Source organism: Ambystoma mexicanum, chromosome 8 (genome assembly GCF_040938575.1).
Source record: "Ambystoma mexicanum isolate Mex_15411 chromosome 8, UKY_AmexF1_1, whole genome shotgun sequence".
Lineage (NCBI taxonomy): Eukaryota > Metazoa > Chordata > Amphibia > Caudata > Ambystomatidae > Ambystoma > Ambystoma mexicanum.
This window is the reverse complement of record NC_090929.1, coordinates 17,950,293-17,963,345: the sequence shown is the minus strand read 5'-3', so window position 1 is coordinate 17,963,345 and position 13,053 is coordinate 17,950,293. Positions and strand designations below refer to the sequence as shown.

The 13,053-nt window shown below is 46.4% G+C and overlaps 1 protein-coding gene across 10 annotated transcripts in view; it reads left to right on the top strand.

Moving 5' to 3' along the window:
• The window catches only part of DNM1 (dynamin 1), a 1,028,058-nt gene that overhangs the window by 762,549 nt on the left and 252,456 nt on the right, over positions 1 to 13,053 (top strand). The window lies entirely within an intron of this gene.

Here is a 13,053-nt window from a genome sequence, read left to right as displayed (position 1 = left end):
CTTCACTGTATGCATCTTCCTTCTGGACAGTAGCAGTCTCTAGAACATCTCCATCCACCATTCCTCACTATTTACATCCTCCTTCTAGATAACAGCAGTGAATAGAACTGCCCCTTCACCATTCCTCACTATTTACATCCTCCTTCTAGATAACAGCAGTGTATAGAACTGCCTCCCTTCACCATTCCTCATTCTATACGTCTTTCTTCAGCAGTGTCTAAACCCATCCCCACCATTCCTCACTATTTACATCCTCCTTCTAGATAACAGCAGTGTATGGAACTGCCTCCCTTCACCATTCCTCACTCTATACATCCTCCTTCTAGATAACAGCCGTGTATAGAACTGCCTCCCTTCACCATTCTCCATTCTATACATCCTCCTTGTAGATAACAGCAGTGTACAGAACAGCCCCTTCACCATTCTTCACTCTATACATCCTCCTTCTAGATAACAGCAGTGTATAGAACTGCCCCCTTCACCATTCCTCACTATGTACATCCTCCTTCGAAGGGATTGTGTCCTCCAACGTATTCCTTATCTTTGAAAGATCATCTCCAGCTTGCTGGCCTCGGAAAATGTTTTCAGTAGAGGGCGCTGCGCGTCGATGTCCCTCGAGCCGATGTCCCTCGACAGCCACCGTATCGGCGCCGACGTCATCACGCATATAAATAGACTTGCGCAGCGTCCGTTACTCAGTTCCGTTTTCCACGCTTCGTGGGGCCTCGGAATATCGTTGCTCAGTTCTTCACCCATACTTCATTATTCCTCGAGAATACCGACTCGTACGCGATGGCTTCCTCATCCAAACCGACGACTCCACGGTCCGGCTTCAAAAAATGTCAAGACTGTGGGAAGAAAATGTCGTTGACGGATCCTCACAGGATCTGTTTGTGGTGCCTGGGAGTCGAGCACCATTGTTCGGAGTGCGAGGACTGCATCTCGCCATCACAAAAGACATTCTCGTTCTAGGTCTCAAAGCCATTCCCATCACTCTTCGAGATCTAAGCATTCAAAAAAGAGACGTCGAAGATCCCCTTCCTCGTCTTCTTCTTCTTCCGTTTCCCGGAAAAGGGTCTCCTGCCCTACAAAACATAGCTCTCAGGCTGAGTGGGAGGAATTCAGGAAAAAGATGCTTAGCGTCTTCGAGAAAGTGGCCTCGACCCCCTCGAAGACTGCTGAGGGTGATACCCTGGGTAAAAGACCCGAAAAATCAAAACGCTGTGAGTCGCAGCACCCGGCGAAAGAAGCTACTCGAGAGCGTCACAAACCCTCGAGTAAAGGCAAAGTCGCGTCTTCGACGCCGTCGTCGAAAATCCCTTCGAGGCATAGATCGGCGTCTTAGACGCCATTATCGAAGGGTTCTTCGACGCACAGGTCAGTCGATTCGACGCCAACATCGACATCGACGCCGAGAGAGGACAAACCCACGGCCACCCCACAGCCAGTGGCCATACTCAGAGCCTCGATCACGAGAATGTCGTTGACAACCTCGAGTAGAATTCCGATACTCTCGAGTTCCTCGAGGCCTCTACCAACTTTCTCGACACCTTTTTCGATGGCTTCGAAGCCTTTAATGTCTGCGTCAACGACGTCAGGTTTTCTCAGCCAATTATGACGAATTTGGCCCCTTCTGCTCTGGATATGGGATTTATACCATTTCCAAGATCTGATCATTCCAGAGCCTTAGCATCTATTTATGAAGAAGGGGAGAATTCGGATCAGGAGAGACCTTTTGAGTTGCAGGGATCTGCAACTCCTGTACCAGAGGAATTTACCTCTGAGGAAAGTAGGTTTAAGGACCTCCAAGAATCCTTACATGAAGCAAGTGGGTTGGACACTTCCCCAGAAGTGGAATTTGCCAAACCAGACCCAGGGGAACATGCCGAAACCCCGCATAGAACCTTGATGGCAAGGATAATAGAGTTTATGGGGTGGTCTACACCCTCATCTGCTTTTCAGCAAGACGACCTCACAGACATTTTGGTTAAAGGTCCACGGGAGGATCCTGTGGTGCCATTTCATGCGGCATTACAAAGGAAAATATTGGCAAACTGGGAAACCCCTGAGGTTATCCCGGCGGTTAACAAAACATTATCAGCCCAGTATAGGGTGTCTACTGCTGACCCTGAACATTTATCCAGACACCCAACCCCGGAGAGTCTGGTTGTGCCGGCAGCAACTTCATCAGGTAGTAAATCGGCTTACCCTACTGTTACCCAGGACAGGGATGACAAGAGGTATGACTCTGTGGCCAAAAAAGTATTTTCTGCATGTAGCATGGCTTTGAAATCCATCAATGCTACTTGTACGCTCACAAGGTTCAGCCACACACCTTGGGAAGTGCTTCATCAGCGGCTGACTGCCTCCCGGAGGGAGAAGAAAGGGAAGCGTTTTCTAAACATCATTAAGGATGGTAAAGACGCAATGTGCGAATCCCTTCAAACTGGCATCGATTCTGCTGACAGCATCAGCAGGGCCATGGTGGCAAGTACAACAACCCGGAGATTTGCTTGGTTGCAAAAGTCTGGTTTTGCTCCAGATGTGTAAAGCAGACTCTTGAATATGCCCTTTGACGGCTCTTCCTTGTTTGGTAAGAAGGCGGATGACAGTTTAGAAAAGCTTCAAACATCAAAGGCATCAGCGAAATCCCTGGGAGCTACAATCGTCAGACACCATATCGCCCCTCAGGAACCTCTTGGAGAGGTAAGTCCTTTTGCTTCTATTCTGCATTCGGAAGAGGCAGAGGACAGCCGGTTCAAAGGGGTCAGAAAAAATTCACCCGATGTGGACGGGTTAAAAATACAAAAGCCGCAGCAGGTGCCTCTTTAGCCTCGTCATCTGCATCAGCCGCCTCCAAACCGCTCTGAGGGCTCTCCTCACAAGACACCAGTAGGGGGCAGGTTAACTCAACATCTGGCGGAATGGCAGGCTATTACGTCAGATGCTTGGGCATTGGAGACAGTTGCCCAAGGTTACTGCCTGCCTTTTCTACGCATCCCTCAGAGTCATCCACCGGGGAACAGCTCTCTGAAAGTTCCAGATCTGCTCCTCTTGCAGGAAATTGTAGACCTGCTAGAGAAAGGTGCCATAGAACCGGTACCTGTAGCGGAGAGGAACAAGGGCTGGTACTCCCCCTACTTTCTCATACCGAAGAAAGATGGAGGACTGAGACCTATCTTGGACTTATGAGAATTGAACAAGTTCCTCAGGAAGGACAAGTTCAAGATGGTAACTCTCTCTCAGATCCTTCAGGCCCTCCAGCTCCAGGAGTGGCTGGTATCTCTGGACCTCCAGGATGCTTATTTCCATGTGCCAATCCATCTCAAACACAGGAAATACCTGAGATTCGCAATTGGCGGCTCTCATTATCAATTTCGAGTTCTGCCATTTGGGCTGACCTTCGCCCCGAGGGTCTTCACCAAGCTAATGACGGTAGTGGCTGCACGTCTAAGGAGGGAAGGGATCCACGTCTACCCCTACCTGGACGATTGGCTGATCAGAGCTGTATCTTCAGAACAAGCTCAGATCCAGCTAGATTATGTCTGCCACTTCCTTCACAAACTGGGCTTCTCCCTCAATTTAAAGAAGTCACAGATGATACCATCACAGAGACTCCAGTTCATTGGAGCGGTCCTGGACACTTCCCTGGGAAAAGCCTCGCCACCAGAGGTGAGGGCTCAAGATATTCTGCAGATGGTCACCAAGTTTCAAAATGCCCAATGTCTCCCAGCCTTTGACTTTTTGAGGTTGCTAGGCCTCATGGCATCCTGCATCTTCCTTGTGCCAGAGGCTCGCCTGAGAATGAGATCTTTTCAGTGAGCACTAAGAACTCAGTGGTCGCAATTCTCAGGGAGAATGACAGATCTCCTTCAGGTTCCGGACAAGGTGGCTCGAGACCTTCAGTGGTGGGCCTGCCAGGAGAACATCTTGAAAGGAGAACTGTTTTGGCAACCATGGCCGGAGATAACAGTAGTCACAGATGCCTCACTCACGGGGTGGGGAGCCCATGCCAACGACTTGACCATCAGCGGGCGTTGGTCTCCATTGGAGTCCAGACTACATATCAACCTGTTAGAGCTGAGAGCAATCAGACTAGCACTGAAGGCTTTTCTGCCATCTGTACAGGGGAAAAATGTCCTGATAATGACGGACAACACAGTGGCCATGAACTACCTCAACAAAAGAGGAGGCGTAGGATCACTGCCACTGTGCAGAGAGGCAATGCAACTCTGGTTTTGGGCAATTCAAGAAGGAATCTCTCTATCGGCAGTTCACCTAGTCGGAGAGAAGAACTTGACGGCGGACGCTCTGAGCAGGTAGGGCACAGTCTCCCATGAGTGGGAACTAGCTCAGGAAGTCCTTCAGGAGATCTTCGCCCTTTGGGGAACCCCTCAAGTGTATCTGTTCGCCACCAGTACCAACAGGAAGTGCGATCTGTTTTGTTCAAGGGAATTTCCCCCGAGAGGAGCGCTAGGGGACGCGTTCGTAGTGGACTGGGAGTTTCCACTCCTGTACGCGTTTCCACCAGTCCCTGTCATTCCTCAAATGATCAGGAGGTTGAGAAGATTCCAGAGGACCATGATCCTAATTGCCCCAGACTGGGCCAGGAGAACGTGGTACCCGGACCTTCTGGACATGTCCATCTGCCCTCCAATTCGTCTTCCACTCAAGGACAATCTTCTCTCACAGAAGGGAGGTCAGGTTCTCCATCCAGACATCAGAACCCTCAACCTTCACGCCTGGCTTCTTAAAGGTTGAGATACAAGGATTGGGACCTGCCTGATGACGACATGGAGGTGTGGCTTTCAGCCAGAAGGCCAGCAACAAAGTCTTTATAACGCTGCCATTGGAACAAATTTTGCAGCTGATTTAGAGAAGAGAATATCGACCCCTCTTCATGTGGTACACCAACAGTGTTATCCTTTCTACTCTACTTGGCAAATTCAGGCCTTCAAGTTGGCACTATCAAGAGCTATCTCGCAGCGCTATCGATCTTCAAGCGCACTGCAGAGGAGCGAGCCATTGTATTTCAAATTACCCTTAGTAATACAATTTCTAAAGGGATTCACTAATGTCTACCCTCCAAGACCGTTCCGGGTTCCTTTATGGGACTTAAATTTAGTCTTAAATTTCCTGATGGGTACTCCTTTCGAACCACTCCACTCTTGTTTGCTAAGATTTCTCACCCTTAAAACTGTCTTGTTAGTGGCATTAACATCTGCTAGAAGGGTTAGCGAATTACAATCTCTATCTTGTAAACCCCCCCATACAATTTTTCATGAAGACAAAGTTGTCCTACAGGTGAAGCCTAATTTCCTCCCAAAGGTGGTTTCTGAATTCCACATCACTCAGAAAATTACCTTACCTTCATTCTATCCTCCTCCCCATCCGGGAAAGAGGAAGAAAGGCTACATAGGCTGGACCCAAGGCGGGCTTTAAGCTTTTACATCAGCAGACTTGCTAGGATTAGGCAAGCAGACCAACTGTTCGTAGGTTACTCAGGGCACAAATTGGGACTACTAAACAGACCATTTCCAGATAGATTATTTTGGCCATTCTGGAATGTTACAAACTAGCAGGGAAAGAGCCTCCTCAAAATCTTAGGGCTCATTCAACCAGGGTTATCGCAGCCTCTTCGGCCCTCCAAAGAGGGGTTCCGGTTCGAGACATATGTGCGGCTGCCACATGGTCGTCCGCACATACATTCACAAGATTTTACAACCTGGATTCCTCCTCTAGTCAAGAGACTAGGTTTGGCAAAGCCGTATTACATTCTGTTCATTCCTAAAGGGAAACATGGCGTTTTTACTCCTACCTCCAATTACACAACACTGCTATGGGAGTCTATCAAAGATAAGGAATACGTCGGAGGACACAATCCCTTCGAAGAACAAGTTACTTCTTACCTGGTAACGTTCTTTCGATGGGATGTTCCTCCGACGTATTCCTTATCGCCCCTCCCATCCATCCCCGCAGTAATACTTCCCTTGTGGTTGCAGCTTACACTCCTTCAAGGTCAATAACCAATTAATGTAAAACAACTGTTAACGTCAAAACGGAACTGAGCAACGGACACTGCGCGAGTCTATACGCGTGATGACGTCGGCGCTGATACGGAGGCTTTCGAGGTACATCGGCTCGAGGGACGTCGACGCGCAGCGCCCTCTACTGAAAACATTTTCCGAGGCCAGCAAGCTGGAGATGATTTATCAAAGATAAGGAATACGTCAGGGAACATCCCATCGAAAGAACGTTACCAGGTAAGAAGTAACTTGTTCTTCTAGATAACAGCAGTGTAGGGAACTGCCTCCCTTCACCATTCCTCACTCTATACATCCTCCTTCTAGATAACAGCAGTGTATAGAACTGCCTCCCTTCCCAGTTCCTCACTCTATACATCCTCCTTCTAGATAACAGCAGTGTATAGAATTGCCTCCCTTCACCATTTTCCACTCTATACATCTTCCTTCTAGATCACAGCAGTGTATAGAACTGCCCCTTCACCATTCCTCACTATGTACATCCCCCTTCTAGATAACAGCAGTGTATATAACTGACTCCCTTCACCATTCCTCACTCTATACATCCTCTTTCAAGATCATAGCAGTGTATAGAACTGCCTCCCTTCACCATTCCTCTCTATACATCCCCCTTCTAGATAACCTCAGTGTATAGAACTGCCTCCCTTCACCATCCCTCACTATGTACATCCTCCTTCTAGATAACAGCAGTGTATAGAACTGCCTCCCTTCCCCATTCCTCACTCTATACATCCTCCTTCTAGATAACAGCAGTGTATAGGACTACCTCCCTTCCCCACTCCTCACTCTATACATCCTCCTTCTAGATAACAGCAGTGTATAGTCCTGCCTCCCTTCACCATTCCTCACTCTATACGTCTTTCTTCAGCAGTGTCTAAACCCCTCTGCACCATACCTCACTGCACATGTCTTCTTTCAGCAGTATTTGAAACCTCCCACTCCACCATTGTCATGATTTGCATCATACCCTGTGTGCCAAAGCCTAACTCCCACTCCAAAGTCGCTCTAAATGCCCGCCTGAGGCTGTGGCAGATTTTGTGCCAGAGAATAGTGCTGTACCCAAAGCAATGCTCTGGAGAAAGTTGGTTCTCTGTGCTTTAGTGCAAGCGGAACTAATGCCCCCGAGTACTTGACAGACTTACTATTGGACAGCAGTATTATCGTGGGTCCACCTTCTAGGTGAATTTGTATCAATGCTTAGTGACCTTATGTGTGTGATAAATATGCTATCAATATCTTCCTTACACAGTTTTCTCACTAAATCAACAAGTGTTTGCATTTGGAATATCATTTCTTTTATACTCGTGAATAGAAACACATTAATGTTTAGCATTTATGTATTTTTATTTTTTGTAAAGCTAATATATGAGCATTAAAAATAGAACAGTCAAGCCATATACAATACCTAATTTTAAAAATAAAGTAGTGATGTAGGTACCTAGCATCCTACTTTTCTAAAATGTTAAAACTACCTACTACCCATCACCAATATGTATGTATCTTTTGTGGGCCAGTAAAACGTACAATCATACTCACAATCGTGATGTTGTGGATGGGGAAGCTAAAGGACAGGCAAGGTTTATACAGACTGTTAGGGACAGTTTTTCTATGGTCGAACTAAGGGCTTCATGAAGCCATATCTGAAGCAGTACAAAACTCCACTCTTAGGGCCTCATCACGAGTTGGGCGGTATCCCCGGCCGTATTACCGCCGGGACTATTAGCGTTACAGTCAAACCCCCCCGGCGCTATTAGCGCTGGATCACGGGTTTGGCGGAACCGTAAGTCCCCATTCCCTATTGGGCCCATTTGGGAATTTCCCATTCCCCATTGGGCTCAATGGGGAATTCTCTGCGCTACTACCGCCGGCGCTATTAGCGCGGCGGTAATAGCACCAAAAATCTGCAAAATCGCGGCGGATCTGCCCTCAGCTCAGAGCTGGGGGTAAATCCTGCCAAACCCATGATTTGGCGGACCCTTAAATGCGCCGGTAATAGCGTTACCACTGCATTTAAGGGTTACCGCCAAACTCGTGATGAGGCAGTAACTCATTTACAAGTTAGTCCTTTTACACTTGTTATAGTTTTCAAGACAGAAGCCCTATCTTTTGTAGTCCTTCCCTAGTCTATTACATGTGTTTTCTCAGAAGCAGAAGAGGGAGCGCAGTGGTCTAGGAGCCAGCTGTAGGCAGGTCAGGATAGGGTTCAGATGCAGGAAAATCACAGTTCCAGTGGATATCTTCTTCAGCAAGTAAGTATTAGCTTTAGAGGTAGTTAAAAGTGTTTAGGGACTTCACAGAAGACTCCCTATAGGCGTTCCAGCGTTAGGCCTGGACGAATGGTATGGGCAAACTCCCAACCACACAAATCACCACTCAGCCTCACAGGATTCACATAAGGCTTAAGGTAAGTATTACCAAAGCCAACACAGTACCTTAGGAGAAAAGAAGAGCTTCTGGGTGGATGCCATGGGAACTTGCAGCAGCAGTCAACAGAGGAGGCTTCCAGCAAAGGATTCTTCCTGGTTTCTCCCAGCTCTGTGGATTTGGCGCCTTTTTACAAGAACCAGATGAAGGACAAATATTGCCGGTCGGATTCTCTTCACTCTGGTGAGGGGACTTCAGGGATTCGAATCATGTCTCTGCGTGTCCAGCGGGAGTCCACCAAAGTTTCAGCTGGATTGAGACTTCAGATGACCTTGCACTGCACTCAGTCTCGAGGTCCCCTGCTATTGGCGGTATGCAGCTCAGGGAGGTCACAGCACATGGAGGAATAGCTCATTGTTCAGGTCTTCCTGAGACTAGTCAGTCTCACCAGCCTATGCGTAGGAGTTGTCATGTTCTGAACCCCGGGGTCGATTGGAAGGAAGGGTTGCATCAGGCTCCGGTACACAGCAGGCTCTCTGGTCGCTGGGAATCGCTTCAGACGTCTTCTCTTCATCTTCCTCTTTGGATTCAGCTCCAGTGGTTGACTTAAGGTGTGTTCCATCTTGAAGGCTGGGGTCAGGGAATTCTGGGAGGAATAAAGGAGTTTTCTGAAATAATCCTGATTTGGAAGTATTTGGTGTTATAGAAGAAATTAAGGATCCCAATTATAGCTGAGGGCTATATCTGAAACAAGGATAACAGGAGGGACTGCCCAATACAGCAACAGGACTGTGGGCTATAAATGAATGTGAACAAGGGGAGGCGTCCTGCCTGTGCTAGTTTGGTATTTGCAACGTAATTCAATGCAAATTCAGTCAAAAATCATTAGAAGGCAATTGTTATTTTTACCATGTAATGTGTTATTGCGCAAAATACAAACACACACTCAATTTTGGTGATCTAGATCAGCTTTACAGTTTGGTGAACATAATTTAATTTTTAAATTGTTGACTAATAGAGAGCAAATGTCAATCTGTAGTCAAACGAGGGTGACGTAGTTTGTTCCCTCTGTTCACGTATCAGAATTTCTTTGTGTAAAAAAAGTTTAAACAACAAAAGCGAGGAGTTCACAAAAAGCATTGCTCATGCAGGAAGTCATATTGAAACAACACTGTGGACCATGTAAACAGAGAAAGAAGTCCGCAGTAGGCATTACTTCATGCAGAAAGGCAAATTAGTGCAAAGCAATTTAACAACACATATGTATTAACCAACTTGAAGCACCTAATACTACAGTGTTGGTAACCTATGCAAGCACTTATACTAAGTTCATTTGCCGCATCCTAGAGAAGACATAACTAATATGGCTGATCTAGGAAAGAAAGAACCTTGGGAAAGTCTAACAGAGCCAGGCTAAAGGGTGACCTTGTAATGGCTCGACGTCAGGAAAATAAATCATAGTCCAAAGTTCATAAAGGCACCAAGTGGTGCTGGAATTTGCAGACGTTTCGGCTTTAGAGGTTTGACAGCCTTCTTCTGGAGCCAAGGCGTGGATTACCCTACAAGAAGTAGAGGGGGAGGAGAGTTAAAAAGGGCATACTCTGAAGATATCCTATCAAGTGCAAGTAGCAACCTGAGTGTTATGAGAGTATTTGCACTGAGTAAAAAAGTTCAAAAGAAAACTAAATTCCGGTCCTTTATTGACCTTAACAATGGTGGCACCCAGCGTGGGCGCCTTCTGGCTAAACAGTGGAGGTTGTGTGGGGTAGTCTCCACTATAGATCAGATTTCTAAGCTTCTCCTATTAGTAAGCTGGAGGTGGGGCACTGCAAACTGAAAAGAATGTAGAATTGTGCCCATGTAAGTGTGGATCCTTGGGGCAATGTTGCGCACATATATGGTGGGCATCTACACAAAAGATGGTGGTGAAAGGTAGGCTTTATTTAAAACTAGGTACCTTGAAAGCAGATAGCAGAGGCGAGCCGGTTACTGGCTGGTCTCTGAATAATGTCACGGTCTGCTGTCCTGTAGGTCTGTGGTTTCCATGAGGAAATGGCGTGTGGCTGGAAATTAAACAAACCAATGTGAGCGTTGGAAGTGCAACGCTAGGGGGCTAGTAGCCAATGTCATAGCAGCGTGGGAGGTAGCGCTGGATTCTCTCATAGAGCTTACCTCATTTGTGTGGCAGTGTGAGGAGACGGCTAACTCCCAACGCGTACGTGCGCAAGTGGAGTTGTGGGAGGCGTCTATCCCCCATGGTTATCTGCACAAATGGAGCTGTGCCAGGTAGAAGGACTGCGCATGTGTGGGAGGATGCTAGTCTCCACGCATGCGCAGTTGCGTGTATGATTGCCATTGGTCTGAGAACGGGACTGCGCATGTGCAGGGTGTGCTAAGGCTGGTCTCTGCATATGCGTAGTTCCATATGTTAATGCCGTCGGCATGGGAACGAGGGACACACTGGAAACATACCCTCCAAGGGGGGTTAAGAAGGAGGTAGTGCAGGTGCTGGGTAACTAACAGACAAAGAAAGAGCACCAGCAAGAGAAAAAGCATAAAAACTGAAAGGCAAGGGGCTAGGCTCCCTGCTGGACACAGACCTGTCATAGCCTGTCAGGTCAATGTGTGTTGCTGCAACGTGAGGGGGTGGGATAAGTGTGGAGAAAAGGTCTGGGCGTGTGAAACTCCCAGTAGTTAATTCACGCAATCCCCTGGATGTCTAAATAGTATCTTGTTGTGCTACATATCAGGTGGCAGAAACAAAAACAAAAACTGCCTAGGGAAAGGGTGTTGGATGGGCTCCCTTACTTGTAGTTGTCAAGGCCCATCTGTAAACTTAACAAAGCAGAATTGACTTTCCCGAAATGTTACAAGCCTGATTTGATGTCTGAAGAGGTTGCGCATGAAACAGTGTTTCCCCAATACCTTGGAAGCGTAAAGCTGACTGAAAGGGGGGAACGCACATCCTTTGAAGTGACAGTTTAAGATTAAAACGAAATTGTGTGTGCCCAATTTCATTTTCATTAAGAGGCTGCCATCTTGTAACATACTGAACAATAAAGTAGAAGTTGTAGAAGTAGCTGAAGCAAAACAGAGATCAAGTATAACCCAAGCCAACAGTCTGAACCCTGTTAAAGTAAATGCAGATCATACTGCATATCATTACTTTAAAGTTGCTAAAGTTGTTGTTAACCAGAGTCCTCTAGTACACGAGTGACAAGGTTATCCAAGGCTGAAAGAGTGGCACTACAGATTTGGAGTAACCACTGCAGGAGCATGAGCATATGAAGCTGGGGAAGGGGGCTAGGTACTTGTTCAGAAATCTATATTTAAAATCTATGGAGCTGAGACTATTCCAGTGAAGACGAAATAGTCTGGAATCTGAAGACAGATTATGTGGTAGCTGCAAGACAGAAGGAAAGGCAAAGAGCCTGCCCTTTCTCATCATACGAGAGAGAAGTGTGCCTGCCAATCTGTAAAGGTCGAAGAAGTCTTGTTGAAGTTGCCTAAACATATAAGTTGCAGTAGCAGAGGTAGAGCTGTGGTTGTCAACATTCTTGTCAGACATGTAGCAGTTAAATGTAGTAGAAGCAGAAGTCAACTGTGGGGCACAGGAGCCTGCTCGCACAGTATCAGTAGTAGAAAGGAGTTACTGGAGAAATAGCAAACCTAAATCTGAAGTATCCTGACAAACAGTATGTAAAAGACACAGCAGAAGTTGTAAGCAGAAGAGTTGTTGTTAAACAGAAGTGGTACCTTTGTCTTCAACTTTGTCCATCTTTTCTTGAAAGGGGTTTGTCCAGGAACCCCATTGGTGCTGTTGCTTTCTTTGTGGAACTTGGAATCTTTTCATCAATCGAAGAAGGAACTGTTAACAGTGAATTTTATTTGTGTGAACTTTTGTTTCTTTGGAACTTTTCAAGACTTTCTTTTTCTGCTCAAGACAAGTAGAAGTCATCGACCACACTGGTTGTTTGTTAACCTTTTTTTTTATGTATGTTGTTTTATGTTACTTTGAATGTTTATGTTGTTAAGTGTGAGGGTTAGTTTTGTGTATGCTAGGAGGTTTTTCCTTAGATCCTTGACTATGTAGGGAATCCCCTGGTAGAGTACGTTTAGATATGGTTTATTTTATAATTGTGTTTGAAATAAAATGTCAAACCTTAAGAAAACTAAACACAGTCATGGGTCTCACATTACTGTCCCCTCACATACAATACAAAGTTCTTTTCACCAGTAGCTTTGCTGCTGCCGCTGGGGCAAGGGAGATTACTCCCGAGATAAAGGTTCCAGTTCTTTTCACCAGTAGCCTTGTTGCCTTGTTGGACGAGGGAGATTACTCCCAATGCACAGCTCAATCTCCCTTTTCCCAATAGCCTTGTTGCTGCCCCTGGGACATGGGAAATTACTCCCGATGCACAGCTCAATATTTCTTTCTCCACTAGCATTACTGCTGCCACTGTGTGCAGAAGCACCTATAGCGTTCCAAGTGCCCAATGGGATTACCACAATAAATGATCTCAGGCCAAAATAACCGGACAGACTCAAAGAATATGGCAAAATACTACTTTATTATCAGTTCAATAAAGCAGGGAAACCTGGTGAACCAACAGATTGTAGCTCACACACTCTCAATGCATTTCAG